This window comes from Talpa occidentalis, unplaced genomic scaffold (genome assembly GCF_014898055.3).
Source record: "Talpa occidentalis isolate TD23 unplaced genomic scaffold, MPIMG_talOcc4v2.1 talOcc4.6, whole genome shotgun sequence".
NCBI lineage: Eukaryota > Metazoa > Chordata > Mammalia > Eulipotyphla > Talpidae > Talpa > Talpa occidentalis.
In genome coordinates, this window is record NW_023604972.1 from 133,991,247 (window position 1) to 134,011,688 (window position 20,442).

Genomic DNA, 20,442 nt, shown 5'->3' on the forward strand with positions numbered 1-20,442 from the left:
CGTGCAGCTCAATGCCAGCACTAGGGACAACACGCCCCACGCGTGCCTGGTGAGGCTGCCTCCAGCGGCTCCTTCCCGACCCCGGGCCTGGCGCCTGACAGGGGCCACTTGTCTCAGGGACTGGGAGGTCCAGCTGGGTCTGCAGCCTTGGGGACTGTGTTCTGACCCCAATATTGGGATCAGGAAAGGTGCCTGAGCCCTGGTGCAGGGTGCAACCCCTCCCCATCTGTAAGGGGGCGCGCAGGGCTTAGACCTTCTTCTCAGTGCCTAACAGGCTGCGAGGTGAGAGCCAGTGCTGACAGGGCTCCAAATGGACAGCAGAAGGAAAATGGCGCCCCCTAGTCTTGGCCCCCTGACCACACTGGACCCTGGTAACGGCTTCCTTTTCTGACCTGGGATTTTGCTCCAGAGAGCCAAATGTGGGCGAGGAAGTGTTCCCCAGGAGAGGTGAGGTCCTCCTCTTGCTTTCGGTTTCACTTGAGGAAGAAACGGGGTGCTCACGCTGGGAGACAGTGCTCATTCCCTCTCCGAGTCTCTCCTTCAGTGGCCGGTGGCTGAGCCCCTGCCGGGACTCCTGTGGGATAAAGATGTACTACCTGTCACCCCAGGTTTACTAGGAGAGGGTGACAGATAAATTAAAAAAAAAAGTCTGTTACCAGGTGTCAGCAATAATGAACACTGCGGGTAGAGGAGAAGAGAGATTTTACCAGGAGGACAACAGGAGTCCCGGAATCTTCCCCTGCCACAAAGGGGGGTTGTGGGGGGAGGTTGGCATGCAGGGCAGGAAGAGGGAGTGGGGGCTGCACCCATTTGCTCAGTTCACCCAGCTCCCCGCATAGCCCTGGGTAGATCCTTCCCTCAGGAGATGCTTTTTCCTAATGTTTTGCTCCAGGGACCACCTTTTCCCCAATTTGCAAAAGGCACAGGATAAACTAGATTCTTAGTTTGGCAAAATTCTGCTGTTGGGTTAGTACTTTGGGGTTCAATTGTGCACTTCCATTGTTGCTGTTTTTGAAAACAGGTCTCTGTAGGAATGGGGGTTGTTGTTGTTGTGTGTGAGCCTTCTCCAGCCAGCTTGTTAAACACAGGATTCCTTCTCTCTGGTCCGAGTGGGCTAGGTGTGCTGCTGCCTAAGGCAGAGGGAAGGACACAATGACTCACTGAAGTTCTTTTCCAACGTCTAATTCAATGAATTAGGTTTGCGTTAGAGCCCGTGAGTCATTTTCCCTGCTCTGTGACTCGCATGGCAGGGTGGTGAGATAACCAGGGACGGAGGGAGCCAGCAGGAGGTTTTGCAAAGGGCTGGAGAGAAAGGCAGACTCTCAAAGACCTGGGAGTAACCCAGCCGTGTGGAAAACGCAGTCACTTAAGAGCACAGTTCCCCAAACAAGGAAAAACATCTGCCAACAGTTGTGTAAATTTTCACCTTCTCACATTTCTCGTCTGCTTAAGAAAGGACTGACGTCACCGTGTCAGGAATACTGAGGGTGCCTCTGCCAACAGCTGCAGTGCTGGTGATGTGCTCATTGCACAGTTTGGTGACTGTTTTGTCCACCGAGGTTCAGGGGACCCCACCCCACAGCCCCCTGGGCTGCTCCGCATTCCTGGCCCGCTCTGTAAGACCGGACTACAGCGCTTTTTTTGCCTTCTTCATCTTACAATCATCAGAAGGTGAACTTAAGTAACGTCTGAAATAGTGACTGAGAAAAGAGCTTGTCTGCCTGGTGCCGGCGAGCGTGCCCTAGGGACGGTGGAGAAAACAGATGCTCGCTCTTGTTTTCTTTTCAAATTTGAATTGAACAGAGAGAAAGCTGTCGTGTGCCAAACATGGAAACGGTAAAATGATCAAAAAGAATGTTTGTCCTCGCTGTCGCCGGCTGTGCTTTCACAAACATTTCCCTTTTCATCAGTGTTTGGTAAATTTTCAGAGGAAAAATTATTTTATATCTCCATCGAAGGGTTATTTGTCTGACGTCAAATTTGCCATGATGGTGTGTGTGCATGTGTGCATGCGATGGTTACACAAAAGATGGGAGAGCTTGTTGGTTTCATTATGACTGTTTATTGGCTTGATCCTTGGTTGTTTATTGCTGGAGACCAGCTCCAGCTAGAAGTCGTGTCAGGGATCTCAGCAAGGAGAGGACGGAGCGGGTGAGGTTTTTTCGGAGGGCTGAGGGGAAGTGGAGCGAGGTAGAAGTGAGGTAGACACAGACACTCTCTCTGGTGCAAGCATCTCCTCCTGAGGGTCTCAGCAGGTCTTTATTTATACCTTACTGCCCAGCAGTGAGATGACATCAGCATAAGCATCAAAGCAGAACAGAGACAGTCATTACATATTTTCTCATGAACATACAAAGACCCTCTTGATCTCATACTGCAAAAGGACGCTTCCTTAATCTGATTAAGAAAATCAACAGGGAGAATTTACTCTCCTACGTACAACTCTTTTTCTAACATAATCAATGGTCTAAGACAGTACAATGTTCAGGAACAATCAATCATCCTGTCAAGCCTTCCTAATTTCAGAGTGGACATGAAAGTCCATTGTTATATTACTAAAATCAACCCATTCTCTCGCACTAGATTAATCTAGCCTATTATCAATTACTTCAAAGTGATCCGAAGTAACTCATCAATGCTGTTTAGTTCTACAGAAATCTAACTTTCCACTAAAAATACCTAACCTCCACACAACCTGCGAACTGTTGGCCTTTCGCATACACCAGGAGATGTACCGTTGCCACCAACAGGTACCCCCCCAGGTTAGGCTATGGTTTCCAAGCTCAGCTGGTTCAGGGCAGCTTGTTCTCCATAGCTCTCAGGGCCGAAACATTTCTTTCCTAACTATACCTTTAACAATTTTTACTTCTTTGTGGTAGTTCATGTGTAAGAACAATAAGCCAATTGTCACCTGGGTCCGAATTAGGTTTTCACAAGCCAATTTATAACTTACTTACTTCAGCATTAACCAAGAACAAAGAGGAGAGCATTAGCAGGCATTGCCATGGAGACTCCCTAGTTCAGATCTTCTTTGGGAAGTGCAAGAACTCCCTTCTTCTGGGAAGTACAACTTCCCTCTTCGGGGGAGCACAGGAACTCCCCTCTTCTCGGGAGTCTCCCCTAATACACAGACCATGTCAAGAGACAGCATGGGAGGCACAGCCTGCCGCAATTTATTTCTTTGGCACCATGAAGAAAAGAAAACTACAAAATAAACTTTTGGTATATTCTGGTTATCTTATGCCTAGTTTTATCCAACTACCCCAAAACATATTTTTTAAAAAAGATTTATTTTATTTATTTTTGCATACAAGAGCTGGGGTGCAGGCCAGAAGTGTGTGTGGGGGGGGAGAGGATTCACCAGAGACAGAGTGGGGAGCACTGACATACACTGCCAAGGGGAGCAGTGGGGAGAGAGGAGAGGTCTGCTGCGCCATGTGGGTCAGCTCCCGGGCCAAGGATTGAACTTGTGCTGCCGTGGCTGTGGATAGCTTCATAGTGCTGAGACTTAACCCCTTGCACCGATATTGTTTTAAATGATAACTGTCGTTATCATGCCTCCTGGGCTTGTGGGTGAAGAATTTGGGCAGGGCTCAGCCATGAGTTTATTCTGCTCCATGTGTTGTTGACTGAGCCTGCTCCATGGTATTCAGCTGCTTCTTGGGCTGGTCTTCAGAGGCCAAGACAGCTTTATTCCTTAGTTTAGTATCTAAGTGGAGATCAGGGAGTCTGACTCAGCTGGGACAGTGGAATAGAGTGCCAACCTGTGATCCTCAGGGCCCTGGAGAACACAGCACAAGCTTCCTATAGCCTATAGCCAGCCTGTGGAAGTCAAGCAGCAACCCTTTCTCTGTGAGATGGTGTTTGATGCAATCAGAGGCCAGTCAGATGCAGGGGAAGTAAATGTAGCTTCCCCCACCCTAATGGAAGGAGAATCAAAGAACTTTGAGCCATTTTTAATCCAGCACATGGTTCAAGGGCTGTATTTTTCAGTCAGGTTCTCAGGAATCCCAGGAGCATAAGAAAAACCATTAAGTAATACAGGTAATTTTTTTTTTAAAGATTTATTTATTTATGCACACAAGAGCTGGGGTACAGGCCAGAGATGTGGGAGGTGGGTGAGGGGATTCACCAGAGACAGAGCAGGGAACAGAACAGGCAGACTGACTGAAATATACTGCTGAGGGGAGCAGCAGGTGAGTCAGGAGAGGCCTGCTGCGCCATGAGGGCTGCTCCCTGGCTGTCTGGGGATCGAACTTGTGCTGCAGAGGCTGCGGATAGCTTCATAGTTTGCATCTTAACCCCTTGTGCCACCAGGGAGGCCCAAGTAATACAGGTAATTATAAGGAAAAAAAAAACAAAAACCCAAGTATGAGAAAATTCTCATTTTGTGGGGGGTTTATCTAAGGCAATTGTTTGAAATCTTTTCCACTGTCTTCTCCCAGGTTTTTGGTCTAATACTCCTGACTAGATATTTATTCCTACTTTCCTGGTGAAACATGGACGATTAGCAAAGTGGAAAAAAATAAAGAAGCCACATTCAAAAGTCATTGCTTAGCATCCTTGAGACCATGAGAAAGTTACTTAACTTCTCTGACTTTGGTTGTCATGTGGAAAGGGGATTACTATACAAGATCACTGGAGTGTTATGGAGATGAATATAAAGTTTGCTCTCCACTAATCTTATTTAGTGTGCTTTCAAATGTAGTCAAGATTGTGTTCTGTTCTGTCCAAACTGGTCTTTACATGACATTCATTAGAACAAATGAATAAAACTCTGGGCCTTTTAATTATTTATAGCATTGAAGAGATGATTTCAGAAAATGATACTTGTGGGATAGACACTTCACCAAAGAGGCCAACAGACACATGGAAAAATGTTCAACATGACTTTCAATAAACCACACGATACCATCTTATTGGTGAGGTTGGCACATATTGAAAAGACCCCCAACAACAAGTGCTGAAGAGGAGGGAGAGAATGAGGAACGCTGTTACACTGCTGGTGGAAATGTAAACCGGTGCAGCCTTTTTGGAAAGCAATCTTGAGTTACCTTAAAAAAATGAATAATGGAGGGCCTCCCCAGTGGCGCAGTGGTTGAGCGCTGGGTTGCGAAGCTGCCCGCGGCCTCTGCAGCGCCGGTTCGATCCCCGGCTGCTCCCCGGCCACCAGAGGAGGGTCCCACATGGCGCGCAGACCTCTCCTGCCGCCCGCTGCTCCCCTCAGCAGTGTACTTCGGTCCTTCTGCCAGCTCTGCTCCCCGCTCTGGCTCTGGTGAATTCTCTCACCCTCCCACGCTTCTGACTGTACCCAGTGCTTGTATAAACAAACAAATAAACAAAAAACAAACAAATAAATGAAATACATGCCTCTTAAAAAAAATGAATAATGGAAAAACAGTATGCCCCAGTAATCCCACTCTGGGGCATCTATCCAAAGAACATGGAACCATCAACTCAAAGAATGATATGTGTTACAGTGCTTATCACAGCATTATTTATAATATCTACGATTTGGAAACAACTACCTACCGATAGAGAATTGGATCAGGAAGATGTGGTTGATGTGGACAATACCATCCTATTCGGCCATAAGGAAAGATGAAATGTTGCTATTTACAACAAAATGAAATGAGCTTGAGGAACTTATTTGTAGTAAAGCAATTCAGAATGACAGAGGCAAGTGCTGGACTTTTACATAGTGGATGGTTTGACAAAGAAAAATACTAACAAAAAACAGGGGACATTGATGAGCAAAGTAAGGTTTATGAAGTTATATGGGGGAAGGACGAAGGGGCAAAGGAGTATAAGGAATGGTGTTGGGGAAAAAAGAAGATGCCCATGAGACCATCTGCACATTGTATTGATAAATGACTCATCAGCAGTATCAGCACCCCAGTTGCTCATAATTGGTTTGTATGCTACATTGTCATAAGTGATCTCTCGTTTCTCTGTCTGTTACTTATTTTCACTTGCCTTTGGTGTTGACGATATTACAGAATGAAGAATAGAGGGAATAGGAAAAGACAACCAGCAACATCCCCAATAATTTATGTAGTTTAAGCGTATGTGCATAATTCTCTATTATAATGAAATAAACCCAACCGAGTTGATCTGACACATCTAATGATATACATAATCCTTGCTTTTACTACATGGTAATTAGGCAGAAAAAAGGAAGATTTCACATAAATAACTGTAATTAGTATCACTTGGATGCCACCAAAGCAAATTTTTAATCTATTTTATTTTTTTTAGGCATCCACAATTAACAACGATGGTAACAGTTTTCCTTGATAACCTGTACTGTTTAATTCTTTTCATCATTGTTCACTCACTCATTTATTCATTCATCAGCAGTTATTGGGTGCCCAAAGTGAGAGAAGCATGAAGCTTGGCACTGTACATGCTACTGGTAATGAGGAGACAGACAAAGCACAGGGTGGTTTCAGTCATGCTAGCCTCCTGCAGTACACTTCAGCAGTCCAAGAGCATAAAAAGGGAACATAATCTAGTTTTGATGTTCTAGTTGTGAGGACCCCCTGGGGAAGATGAGCCCCAAAAGAATTTAAACAGGACAAAGTACCTGGTGAGCGGGAGGACAGACAAGGGAGACAGGCTGTGGCGTGAGGAGGAGCCAGATGAGGAAGGCGCTAACTGGCCAGGTTCAGCTCGGCCATTCTAGGAGAGGAAATATTTAGAAGGTAGACTTGGAGACTTGCTGCATGTGGGGACCAGTGGGGAAGGGTCCAAGATGGATACCCTCATCTTTGGGTTGTGAAAGAGACAACTTTCTGAGATAGGACGAGCAGGCAGCTTAGGGGAAGACATTTGCCCTGAACATGTTGAGTGTGTTTGAGTTGATTATGGGATATCTAAGAGGATATGAGGATCCAGAGCTGAAGTGACTGAGCAGGTAGCCACCAGTTACATGAGGTAGCCCCAAGCCCTAGAGCCTAGAGTACAGAAGAGGGCAATTGCTGTTTAAATGAAAATTAATTCATTAAAAAGAAGTAAAATTCAGGCCTCCCTGGGGGCACAGGGGGTTAAGTTGCAGCATTTGAAGCTATCCACAGCCACTGCACCACAAGTTCGATCCCCAGCCAGGGAGCTGACCCACATGGCACAGCAGACCTCTCCTGTCTCACCTGCTGCTCCCCTCAGCAGTGTATTTCAGTAGATCTACCTGTTCTGCTCCCCACTTTGTCTCTGGTGCATCCTCTTACTCCCCGCACCTCTGGTCTGTACCCCAGTCTTGTATGCATATATGAATAAATCTTAAAAAAAAAAAAGTAAAAGTGGAAATGAAGTTCTTCAGTCATACTTGTCACATTTACAGCTTTGTTGACATTTGTATTTCACATTTGTATTTCACGTGAAGTCCCCCCATTTAAACCCTTTGTCAGAACATCTCCCCATTGTATTGTGACTCATGACTAGATATAGAATGTTGATATTTAAGACAATGATAAAAGCAGTGAACACTACATAGGATTTATTGTGTGCCAGGCACCATCTTTAATTCCTTACTCAGATAAATTAATTCAAACCGATGAAATCCTTGCCATCGTCCTGTAAGGTAGATACTCTTACTGGTCCATTTTATAGATGTTGAAACTGAGGCACAGAGTTTGATACTCTCCTAAACTCTGGTGAAGGGATAGGGTGAGGGTTCTATGCTGTAAACTACAAGTCTTGTAAAGGGTGAAGGGCTGGTCCTTGGTGGTGTTCAGGACTCTTCCCTGAGAGAGAGCAGGAGAAAGGGTGACTCAGGACAGACAAAGGAAGAGATTTGGAGCCGAAGGAAGGGATGCAGTGGATATGTCTCCTTTTCACTGAAGGTGAAATCCTTCAGTAGGGGAGAGATGAGGGTAGGGGTGGAGGTGGGGAGCTGAGAGAAGCGATGAAGGCTTATAACAGCTGCAGAGAAGGATGGAAAGGAAATCATGTAGTGATTAGGAAAATGATTCTCAAGAAGCATTCAGAACCCAGCTGTGAGATGGGAACCACTCAGCTCAGTTAAAATTTTTTTGCCATCAGCATTTAGGCAGTTATAAAGCAGAATCTGTCGCCTTCACCCCAACTCCTCTCTCTGACTATGCCCTAGGGGTGTTAGGTGTTATTGCCCTGTTCGGTCCACTGACTTCCATCTCCTTCCCCTCCCTTGACTATAAGACTGTGTATAGTTCTGCTCCCATCTCAGAGTCTTGAGGCAAAATTCAGCATGTGAACTTCCCACTTGGAACCCCAACATCTGGGGAGCCTGGAAAAAACACAGGGACTCTAGAGAACCAAGAGTCCAAGAAGAATGTGCTTGGGAGAAACAGAAAACAGGAGGAGGGAGGAAAAGGAAGCAAAGCAGCAACCCAAGTGTCCCTCCGTCCCAGTCACTGGGTCTTAGGCAGGCTGAGCTGAATCACTGCTTCTGCCCCAAGTAGAAGACAGACACAAGGTTCAGTGTTGGGTGGAATCCAGGACCTCGGAGAGAGAAGGGGGGTGCTATGGTCACTGAGGGTCTGGTAAGAGGCAAAGCATATGCCACAGACAAGTCATTTCAGAGGCGCTAAGATATTTTCAGTCAATCCTCTTGGGGTTCTATTGTTTTAGGCCTGTTGCTGATCAAATTCTAGAGACAAAGGTTGAGTAGAGGATGAGAAATTTCTGCAGGTATAAGAGCTCAGCAACAAGGAAGTGATACCTGAGAACTGACCAGATGAGGCAAGAGTGTCATGTGATGGACCGAAAGGCCTGCTAGAGCTGGATGGATCTGGACCAGCACAGAAAGCACTTTGTTACCCTCACATTGTTCCTAGTGGGGAAGTCAGAAATTACTAACTCTGTTCATTTCCTCCTACCCTGTATCATTATCCTTTAGGGTGTATAATTAAGCTTAAGTCAACTACATTATAAACTACGTTTAGTTTTCATTCCATGGTGAATTCAGTCATTCTTACCAAATCCATAAGTATTGTTATGGCTAATTTTCTGAACTGGGTGGCTCCTTCTTATCTATTAAATTAAAGATTCTCATTCCCGGGGGGGCCAGATAAGGAACTTACTGCCTTCAGAAAATGCAGCTTTTATGAGTCTTATTTTTGTTGGAGAGTGTTACCCATTACTTCAGCTTTTATATTCAAGAACACATCTGACTAATTTGACCTGAAGTCACATGATGTATTTCCCTCTCTCTTTTTTTTATAGCTTTGTTGACATTTGTATTTCACACACCATAAAGTCCCTCCATTTAAAGTGTACAGTATACAGTACTGTGTTTTTCAGTATATTCATGGAATTGTGCAGCTAAAACCACTGTCTAATTCCAGAATATTTTCAACATTCCAAAGAGTCCCACTAGGAGTCTTTCTCCATTCCCCTCTCCTCCTCCTCTGTGAACGGAGCAGGTGCTAGGTAGCCACTTTCTGTCTCTATGAATTTACCAATCTGGGCATTTTACATAGACAGAGTCATATAATAGATGGTGTTTTGTGATTGGCTTCTTGTACTTAGCATTGTACTTTCAAAGTTCATCTAGGCTCTAGCACTTATCAACACTTCATTACTTTTGTGTTGCCCAGTGGTATTCCATTGTGTGGATACACTGCATTTTGCGCATTCATCCATCAGTTGGATAGATGAGTATCCCATGAACTGGAATACTCAACAATTGAGGTTATATCTACACTAGGCCATTATGAACATTTATGTCTAATTTTTTTGACTATTAATTCTAGAAGGTCTTAAGAGACAATAGCTGGGTTGTATGATAACTCTATGTTGAGCATTTTGGAAAATGACCAGAATGTTAACCAAAATGACAGCACAATTTCAGATTCTACAGGGAGAGTTCCAGTTTCTCCTTAACAACCCTTGCTATTGTCTGTCATTTTTATTTTAACCACCCTTGTATGACGTGTCATCTGATTGTTGTTCTGATTTGCTTTTCACTAATAGCTAATGATGTTGACCATTATTCCATGTGTCCTTCTTCTTTTCCTCCCTCACACACATTTCTGGAGAGACCTCAGTGTACGGAACATGGGGACAAAAAAAATCACATTCTCTGTGATTTTACAGTCTTGCCAAGGAGAACAAAAGGTGACCAAATGAGAGTCGGAGGCAGGAAGGAAGTTAGAAGTTCAGAAACAGTGGTGATGCACAGGACCCAACGGGCCACGAAAAGATGTTGGGAACGTGGGCCCAGAGGAACGGGCAAATCTTAATAGACAGATAAAATGAGGCTCCCGATTTTGCTTCAAATGTTGTAATTTCTGTTTACCTTTAAATGACACAGGAAACCAAAATTACCTTGTCCTGATCATGGAAAAAGAACAAAGTATGGGAGATTATTCCAGTAAATGAACTTAAAATGAGATGAGTATGTTCAATAGGGAGATTAAATCCTTGGATCTGGACACAGAAGACTTTTGGTACTATGTTTTTGAACTTACATTCACAGGCTCATAAACACATATGCAAATAAATGTGTAACTCCAATGTTATCCCATGTAGATATGCGAAGAAGCAGGTTGGAAGTGCTTGAAGGAGCAAGGATGGGATTCTTGCCTTATCAGGGCAGAAACAATACAAATCAACCTCAGGCACTCATTGGAGTGGAGATAAAACTCAGCCACCAGAATAAGCACTTTGCCCAAGTGGGGTCAAGACTAAATTTTGATCAGACCTCCTTGTAGTTCTTCTAGTGGCTTCAAAGTCTGGAGCTAGATGAACCTACAGGTGGGCTGTACTCATAGGCAGGAAATGTGGCAAACAAAACATAGAAAGGCAGTGCAATGTCCAGAAGGGCAACCCAATTGCAAGGGACCGCCCATGGCTTTAATAGTTGACTAATTACCCTATTACCAGACTTGAAGGGAGGAGGGTCTGGGAAAGCTCCTGTAGAATGAGTGAGGAGAGGCTATAGAACTTCTCATACACTATTCTATTAAACTCTGACAAAAGGAGGAAAGAAAAGGAGAGGATCAATGGTTTGCACAATACATTGATGTATCTGAACTGTAATGTCATCAGTCATTAACTTCTTGTTGCAGAATAACCAAAACAACAATATAGTGAATGCTAATCCAAGTGGTATTTGATGTTTGTAATTGGCTCAGCATAAGTGATCTTCCATCCATCACAATTACTGCACTTGATCAACCATCTGTGCTTCTCAGAATTTTAAATCACATCTTATTAAAATAGGCATCCTCAAAGTTGCTTGAACATTAACCCTCTTCATTACATTTCCTATTGCAGCACAGTATTTTAAGCAAGCTGAAATAATGCTGTTGTAAATTACGAATCCAGAATATACATTCTAGTACTTTAGCCCATAGGACGTGAGAAAAAGGTTTCGCCACATTTTAGAAACATGTACCATTTGGTATTAATGCCATTGTAACTGGTAGACCCAGAAACAGGTTTCTTAGAACTAACACACTTAAGAAATTCATTTAATGAAAGCTAGTTTTGGAAGCATGCTATAGTCACTGCATTTCCATAATGAGTCTAAGGATGGAAAATCCTTTATTTAATTTAAACCAGGTCTACAACTTTTGTAGGAATTTGGACTCTCACTACTTATGATTCATGTTGTAAAATATATACAATTACCTTTGCAATGACTTAGAGAAAATAAATGAACAGTTTGGAAAACCAACAACTAAAAACAGGGTTGTATTTGTCCCTTGCTGATGATGAATTTTCTCAAACATGGGCTTCGTTCAAGAAATGGTTGTTTTGATGAAGTTTAAAGGGGGCTGTTACACCAATGAATAAAAATGAATTAAATAAAATGAAATTTAAAAAGTAGAAAGGGAAAATAATTTTGCCCTTCTTCTAGCACTACCAAGGAAAGATGTGGTTGGGACAACACTGGAATGGAGTTGAACTTATCACGCAATGTTGCTAGAACTGTTTCTCCTCTCAGCTGCTAAAGCTGGGAATTCCAGCTGCATTATTAAAGCTCTTAGATGAGCAGGGCCTTGGTTGCTCACAATAAGCCTTCTCAAACCTACCCTAAAGGTAAGTAAGGTAGGAGTTCACAAGAGCAGGCATTTAATTTAAAAAAAAATTTTTTTTTTGGTGGTTCTTTACTTTATAGAATTTCTATTGGAGTGTTTATTCATTGACATTAATTTACAGGTATCTTTAGAGGGTAAGGACTCCCCAAGTGCTCAGAACATAAGCTGTAACAGCCCTGGATGTTCTGAGACACATTCTTCCTGAGTCTCTATAAACTTTCCATCACTCTTGGCTACACATCTCTATTTACTCTCATTTTTCTGGACAAGTCCTGGGTCTGAACCTAGCATTCCTTGGGACTAATGCCATTTTTCCCTCTGTGGTTTTATGGACACAATTTTTCCACTTTTTTTTTTTTTTTTTTTTGGTTACAGGAAAACCTTGGAGAAATGGGAGTGACTAGGTTGTGAGTCCTAATCTGCACAATTAAGAACTCTGTAAAAGGTGCAAAAGCTGACAGAGGGAAATTTAAAAAATAAGTTTATATACACGGGAAGTTGGAAGAGAGGGAATGGAGAGATGAATCGACCTACCTGTCCAACCAGCAACACCATCTGAGTGGAGACCCCAGGGTGCAAGACTAAGCCAGAGAATCACATGTGCACACACATGTCCAGTTTTAAGTCCAAGATGGCGGCCTACCTCCACCCCTATTTCCCAGTGGTCCCCGTTCAGGAAGTCAGGTTCATGGCATGCTGGGAGTTGTCATTTTTAGCACTGGGGATCTCCTCCCAGTGGAGATGGAGGTGGAGTCCGTTCAGGACATCACTCATTGGCTGGTAGTTTGCTCCTTAATGCTCTTTTGGCATTTAGTGTTCTGCCACTCCCTGGACTGTGGGCTTCTGGTCCCCTGGGTCCAGTGCCACACCCTGACTCCTGGTTCTTCGCTGGTCCCACCTCACTCCTGTGAAATGATTGCTGAGAAAAGCAATTCAGACAAGGAAAACAGAGATTTCCAAATATTTACACACACACACACACACTCATATCTGAAATTCTAACTCAGACAAATGAATGAACTTCTGCATGTAAAAAAAAAGAGGTACAGTGTTCATTACTTTTAAACACACAAACCAATTAGGCTCAGGCTAACAAAGCATTGCTAGCAGGAATCCCAAGGACACCAGACTTGGTGACTACATAAGAATGCTTGCCAATTAACTTATCAATGATTTATGAATACATAGTTGTCTGGAGTGCTTGCAAATATTTGAAAACCTTAATTACTTATGGAAGGATTCAACTGACTAAACTTTCCCCCTCAAATAAATGTTATATACGTGTTCATTTACTTAGCAAATCCCTTCTTTACAAATAGGGAACAGACACTCTTGTTTGCATTATCTAATATCCAGTTTTGCAATCTGAGTGATGTACGGCTTTGTACCGTCTAGTCTGAAGGAGGTATAATCCCATGCTTGCTTAAACATTTTGGATTTGTAGGATCGCCCCAGAAGGAACAGGGTTTCCCTGAGATCTTATCACACCATTCTTGCCCTAGTGATCCCAACCTCCAGAAAAATGAAAGTGGGCGTTTCAATAACAGAAATGACCAAGGGCCCAAGAGGAGGTTCGTTAAAGTTTGAAATATCATATTTAAGGAGAATATTAATTTTATTGATCTTTATAGACTGCTTAAATCTCTCTCTCTTAAAATCCAACTTTGTAATTAAATTATTTTTTATGAAGCTTTTCTGTCAGACTGACCCTGAGTATCTTCATGTCCGTGTCTGGAATGAACAGGAAGGCAGCCTGGCTGTTGACCAGCCTGCAGGGGCCACGCTCAGCTCAAGGCTGAGGTATTCAATGAGGAACTGGTGTGAGTGAAACCCCAACTTTTAGTAGGTTTGGCATTAAGGAGAACAGACATATTTCTTGAACTAAAAAATGTCTTTATTTGCTCACGGAATTTAGCAGACTTTACAAAGTCTTTCATTTGAGAGTAAAAAAGGCTTAAGGACTGTAGACTCCAAATAGAGAGCATACATGTTCTCACAACCCTGGCAGGAGCTTCACAGTTTGCCAGGAAGAAAATCTATTGTTAACCAAAAAAGCGGTAAGAGTCTTAAACAACTGGGAAGTCGGGCTTACTCTTCTGTAGGAGGGGGCTCATGTGTCCTCTCTGTGAGGACTTCCCCTGGCCTCTCTCTGGTCAGGCCAGGGCCTCATCTTTCCCCTGGTATAATTCCGGGCACATGACCTGTGTACGAAACATATTTGATGGGTCCATGAGGGCATGAGTGGATGCATGGATGGAGAAAGGAATGGAATGTTATGTGAGGCGGAGGTTGACAGAGAGAGAAGAAAGTTTTCTCATCACTGAAGTGGTCCTTCTTGGATTGCTGTATGTAGCTGTGGGGTGTCTGCCTAGCCCACGCCCTCTCTCTCTTCTGCAGGAACGACCCCTAGCTCTTGTTGACATCACAGGTCAGAATTGATTGCCTAGGATGAGCAATAGGGCCAAGACTTTCCTTTCAGGAAATGGGATTAAGACGCATTTATCCATCTGTCTCTGCTGTGAATTTGAACTAAGAATTTGTCGTTGGGGGCTGGGTGGTGGGTGGGTGGGGGGGAGTCCTGAGCAGCCATCTCCCATCTGCACATGGAGGGACACAGTTCTGTGGGGAGACCCTCTCAAGAGAAGCAGAGGTTGGGGAGCAAGTCACCCTGGGGAGATCCAGGCTGGCAGCTTCCATCCTGCTCCCTGCTACACCCCTCATCTGGGTTCCAGAACCTTCAGTAACTTCCTTTTCCTTTTCCCTTTTTGCTTAAGTCCTTCTGAGGGAGTTTCTGTGAACAAGAGCAGCTTGACAAAGAAGGGGTATTAAAATTAATTTTTCCCCCTTTGGCTTGAGTTTTCCAGAAAGAAGAATAAAGACTATGAAACATGTGACAAAGTCTCATCTTTCTTGGCAGGAGAAATTTCTGAAGTGCCTAATTCTAGGAATTCGCCAGCACAGTTTCTTCCTGATATTCCGGCCTCAATGTAATTCTATGAAAGTGGGATTCAATGGTTGTTTCTGCCAACTAATGGTGGGTGGGAGGTGGAATATATAGTGTTGTCCAAACTCAAAATGGCCACTGAAAAAGAAAACTGTTCCATATATGGTCTCATACAGGAGTTTTTATCAGAAATAATTTATGAAGAATTAGTATTCCTCGGCAATTTTCTGATAGATTTTCAAAAGGTTAAACTATGTTTCTGGAAAGTTACATGCCACCTAACCACACAAATGACTATCAGCCTTCGGAGGGGTCTGAAGTCACTAGGCATATTTTATATTGTATCATATTGAAGCATAATTTTAAAACATCTAGAGCATGAGTTTTACATAAATATAAAACAGTCTTGCCAGAGATTTATTTAAGTCATTAAGGGAGATTCAACTAGTTTAAAATTTATGGGAAATATTGAACATCATCAATAAAAGAATGCTGAATTAATGCAAAATTAGATACAGAGCTGGCTAGCATCCGACAAGCCAACAAGACAGCAACGTGTGTGATTATCTAGTTGCCCAGACAGAAACCATTTTGTGTTCAGTGGACAAAAGTCTGCTGGTTAACCTGCAACTTCAGCATCTGTGCCCTATTCAATGGTAAATAATAATTCAAGCAAAGGTGCATTCCTCGAAGCATTAAGTAATCCTTGGGTGAGCCAAGGATTAGACAAGTCTCCATGATAAGGCTGAAAAGTCACCAAATGTCTTTCTTCTTTCTCTCCAGGTTTTGGAAAATGTTTCTTAACAGTCACTTCTTCTTTTTTTTTTTTTTTTCTAGAGATATATTTAACGGAAGAGAGATCTTTGGATTGGCTGACTCTGTTGGAAAATTTGAAACAAAACCTTGACACATGCTCTTTTCGATTTGGCTGAGAAATTGCTTAACACTTTAATAATCAAAAAATATTAGGGAGGTCATTCAAGTGTCAGAAAGCAGCTGTGTCTTCGACAAATTATTTCATATGTATTGGGTCATCTGAGGCCATCCCCAAAGGCCCAAACTAAAATATACAATGCAAAGGTATTTCAAGTGATGAGAATATCCTCATGAATTTCTACCACTAATTCTCTTTTAAACTTTTAAGCAAGAAATGGCTATATGCATATGTAGATGGGGATTTTTTTGATAAAAATGTAGATGCTAAGTGAATATGACCTAATAAAAAAATTAAGTTTAACTTCTTCAACCTTTTGAAACCTCAAAAAAAAAAAAAATGATCAGACAGGGAGATGATCTACAAAAGATGTACAGATTCTTTTTGTGAAGTTATATTAGAACAGTGAACCTGAGTAAAAAAAAAATGTAGTTTTATTATATATATTTAGTTTTATTATGTATATTTCATGCCTCAATGAACATTTATTGTAATTTCATACCCCAAATTGCTTGCTGAATTTACTCTCACATATTGAGGTGTGTGCACAGATTTTATGGATAATACTTTCTCCATTTTTGATAGGAGCATTTCAATAAACCATGATTTTATAAATAAAAAGTACAGTGGAAAGCCTTCACTATTTCCTTCTTAGTATGTAACTTTTTAGTTTAATTCTGTTGTGGCAATTTTATATTTTCTCAGATGGATAGAAAAAAGCATTCATGGCCTCCCCGGTGGCGCAGCGGTTGAGCGCTGGGTTGTGAAGCTGCCCGCAGCCTCTGCAGCGCCGGTTCGATCCCCGGCTGCTCCCCGGCCACCGGAGGAGGGTCCCACATGGCGCGCAGACCTCTCCTGCTGCCCGCTGCTCCCCTCAGCAGTGTACTTCGGTCCTTCTGCCTTTTCTGCTCTCTGCTCTGGCTCTGGTGAATTCTCTCACCCTGCCGCGCCTCTAACTGTACCCAGTGCTTGTATCAATCAATAAATAAATATTTAAAAAAAAAAAAAAAAAAAGAAAAAAGCATTCATCCTGTATACTTAGCTTTCTCTCACAAGATTTTACTATTGGTGAAGAACCTACATTTTTATTATAAAAGTAGATAGAATGTGTGTCTGCCTTAATCAGGGTTCTTAACTGCAAGAAACCAAAATTAAAGACAGCTGATTGAAAAATAAAGTGTATTGAAAGGCTATTGGGCAGCTAAAAACAGCTGAGAAGCTGGACAGGGAGGCTTGGAAAATGGCCAGGAGGTGATCTCAGCAGCAGCCAGGAGCCAATCGAAAATGCTGTCAAAAACCAATCTGTTGCGTCCATGGCTCCCTCCCTGACAGATGGCTGGGCCCACGGTTTAGGAGCCCCAGCCGTCTCCGCCAGGCTGCCTCGGAACTCACTGTGGTGTTGCTGCTGCCACCCTCTGGCAGAAGGCATCCTCTGCTGTTCCAAGTTTGGGGGTCACCAACTGCTGGTGCACGTCTGAGGTGTGCACTTGATGGGTCACGCGAGGGTCACTTGCTGATGCCTTAGCTGTAAGGGTGTCTGGGAAAAGATGTGGTACTTTTGCTTCAGTAGGGGAAGAAGCGTTCTGCTCAGTGGGAATTTCTCCAAATGCAGGAAAGGGATTGGATATGGGCATCAGCCAGAGAGGACAAATGCACACTCCTGTGCCTTCTGGGGCCGCCCTCTGCCGAAGCCAGCGTGACCACTGCAGAGCAGAATCCCCAGGCTGTGGTGCAGGGCAACTCGCTGGCAGCAGTGGGGACGCAGGGCTGAGTGACAGGAGGAACCCAGGAGCAGCCAGGGGCTGGAAGGCACCTGAAGGTGGCGCCCTTGGGACTGGCCGGCTCCCCAGCACCAGAGCGCCATAGGCCATCTGCACAGTGACCTAGTCCCCACCCACAGATCCTTAAAGGAGCGCCTCTGAGGAGCATCAATCACCAGCAGACAAAAGCACCGCAGGGATGGCTGGCTGCCAGGCTCAACCTCCAACTGAACCGACACCCATCTGTGCCTGGCGGCTTTGCTCAGCTCCTGTTACCTGTGTGGGGCGGACATCACTGTGGAGCATGCTTGCGATTACCCACCTCCAAAACAGAGTGTGACATTCTGGACTCCCAGCGGGATGGTGACCGTCCGAGTAGAAGAAATGCCAGCATGGCAAGGCTGTCCATGGACGTGGCTCTCATACTGCACCTAACAAACAGACCCGGGGGAGCCAGCTGTCAGTGATGTCCAGAGACACAAAGGTCAAAACTATGAATTTTGTAATTTAGGGGCGCTGCAAGGGACTGGATGTTTGTGTCCCCTCCCCCCAAATCCATATATTGAAATCCTAATGTGATGGTCTTAGAAGGTGGGGCATTTGGGAGGTAATAAGTCCTGGGCTGGAGGCTTCCTTGATGGCATCGGCGCACTTGTAAGAGGTCAGAGAGTTTGCTATCTCTCGTCCCATCATGGGAGGGGGCAGCAATTCGTAACTTGGAAGAAAGATTCTGCCAGCACTAGTAATGGTTCAACCTTGATCTTGAATTCCCAGCCTCCAGGCAGTGGAGAATAAATTTCTGTCGCGGCCTACAGTACAGAAAGGCCTCACGTATCATCATCTGCAGGTTCTTGGAAACTGTGACTTTAAGGAAAGTGACATATGACCAATCCAGGTCCTCCAATAACACATCCTTTAATGCTGACCGGGATTTTTTTTTTTTTTTTCATCAATGTTCAGATGAAATGGCATCAAAGCAATGACCTCATTTGAGGATGACTGTCCTTTGTTAGGTCAGCTGGAACAGACAAAGACAGTCACACTGTGGGTGACAGCTTTGGCTTCAGGCATCACAGTCACATCCTGGCTGGAAGGAAGCGTGATGGGGACGGCTGAGTCTGTCTCTTTAGTGAGGAAAGCGCACACATTCCCAGGGCCGAGTAGGCACCATTCATGGTTCACCAGCCAGAGCCACGTCACGTGGCCACCTTCCCTGCAAGGGGGTCTGGGAAGTGGTTACCACTTTCTGCATGTCTAGGAGAGGAAGGCAAGATGAGTGGGTTGAAATGTGGGTGGGTGAGTGAGCCAATCAGTGGTGACTTCTACAGTTGCCAAGTTTTATAATTAATATTGATTTGTGAACTGATAAATCCTTCATTGTCTATGGGTGCTTGCTAGCCTACAATTTATGACAGACCACAACCCACCACCACCCCCACTGTGAAAGTAAAACAGTTGATAAAATTCTATTATTTAAATCAATCTATTTTTAAATAGAGCTAGTTTTAAAATGAGAAGTTTCTAGTGCATGATTTTAGTATCAAACACATTCAATTTCGTGGAAGGCAGCATTGCTGACAGGGCATATAAAGCATTTTGAGTGCTTTGCTGCAAAAGTAGAAGTATCAAAAGTAAAAATTAAATGTCAAAGCAAAAAGTAAACATTTTGAAACTCAGGTCCTTGGGGGGAAAAATGCATGATTTTAAAGTCTTTTTTTTTTTAAAGATTTATTTATTTATACAAGAATGGAGGTACAGGACAGAGGTGCGGGTGAGAGAATTCACCAGAGACAGAGCGGGGAGCAGAACAGGCAGACGACCAAAATACACTGCTGAGGGGAGCAGCGGGCGAGACAGGAGAGGTCTGCCGCGTCATGTGGGAATCTCCCTGGCCAGCCGGGACTCAAACCTGCGCTGCAGAGGCTGCGGACAGCTTCACAGTGCAGCGCTCAACCGCTGCGCCACTGGGGAGGCCCTAATTTTTAAGTCTTGAGCTAGAAAACTCTGCGCACACACACAGACTTGGTTTGTACTCTGAGTCAATAAGTAGCTATGAGGTCTCTGGCAAGTTGGTCTTAGTTTTCTTTCCCATAAGCTGATAATCTTTTTTATAAAGTGAGATCATAATCTACATTGGCCTTTGTCAGATCTGAAATTTTTAGGTGAGGCGGATCAGCCTGGCTTTTGAGAATGGCCAGCATTCCCGCCCACCAAGGCCTTAGCATGCAGCTCCCTGCCTCTCCTTTGGGTGCCAGGGAGCCAGGGCAGTCCTCCACACCCCCCACCGTGGCTATTGCAGCCAGTGCCCCATCCCTTCAAGGGACACCAGGTGAGCAGGACCAGACCATCCAGCATCCTCCAGCCAAATGGCCTTTGCAGCAGCTCCCAGCCATCAGCTGGGTGCCAGGTGAGCTTCACCCACCTGGCCTGGGAGCTGGAGGAAGCACCAAGGATCCCAGGTACAACTGAGGTACAACCGCTGAGCGCCCCATCCAGAGTCCAGGGAGTAGGCCCTGATAAGAGCCAGGCCAGCTTGTAAGACAACAGAAGCCACACCCACAGCCGCACAACCTGCAAACTACCGATGGTAAGAAGGAAAAACAGCAAATCACCACACAGGTCCTCCGGGGACTAAGGAAACCCAAATAAACTGGGTCAGAAATGAAAGACAAGTTACAACAGATAGAGCAGAAATTCAGAAGATAATAAGAAATCACTTAGAACATGTATATGGTTAAAAAGTTCAGTAGTCTAGACGAGAGGGACACATTTTTACAACTA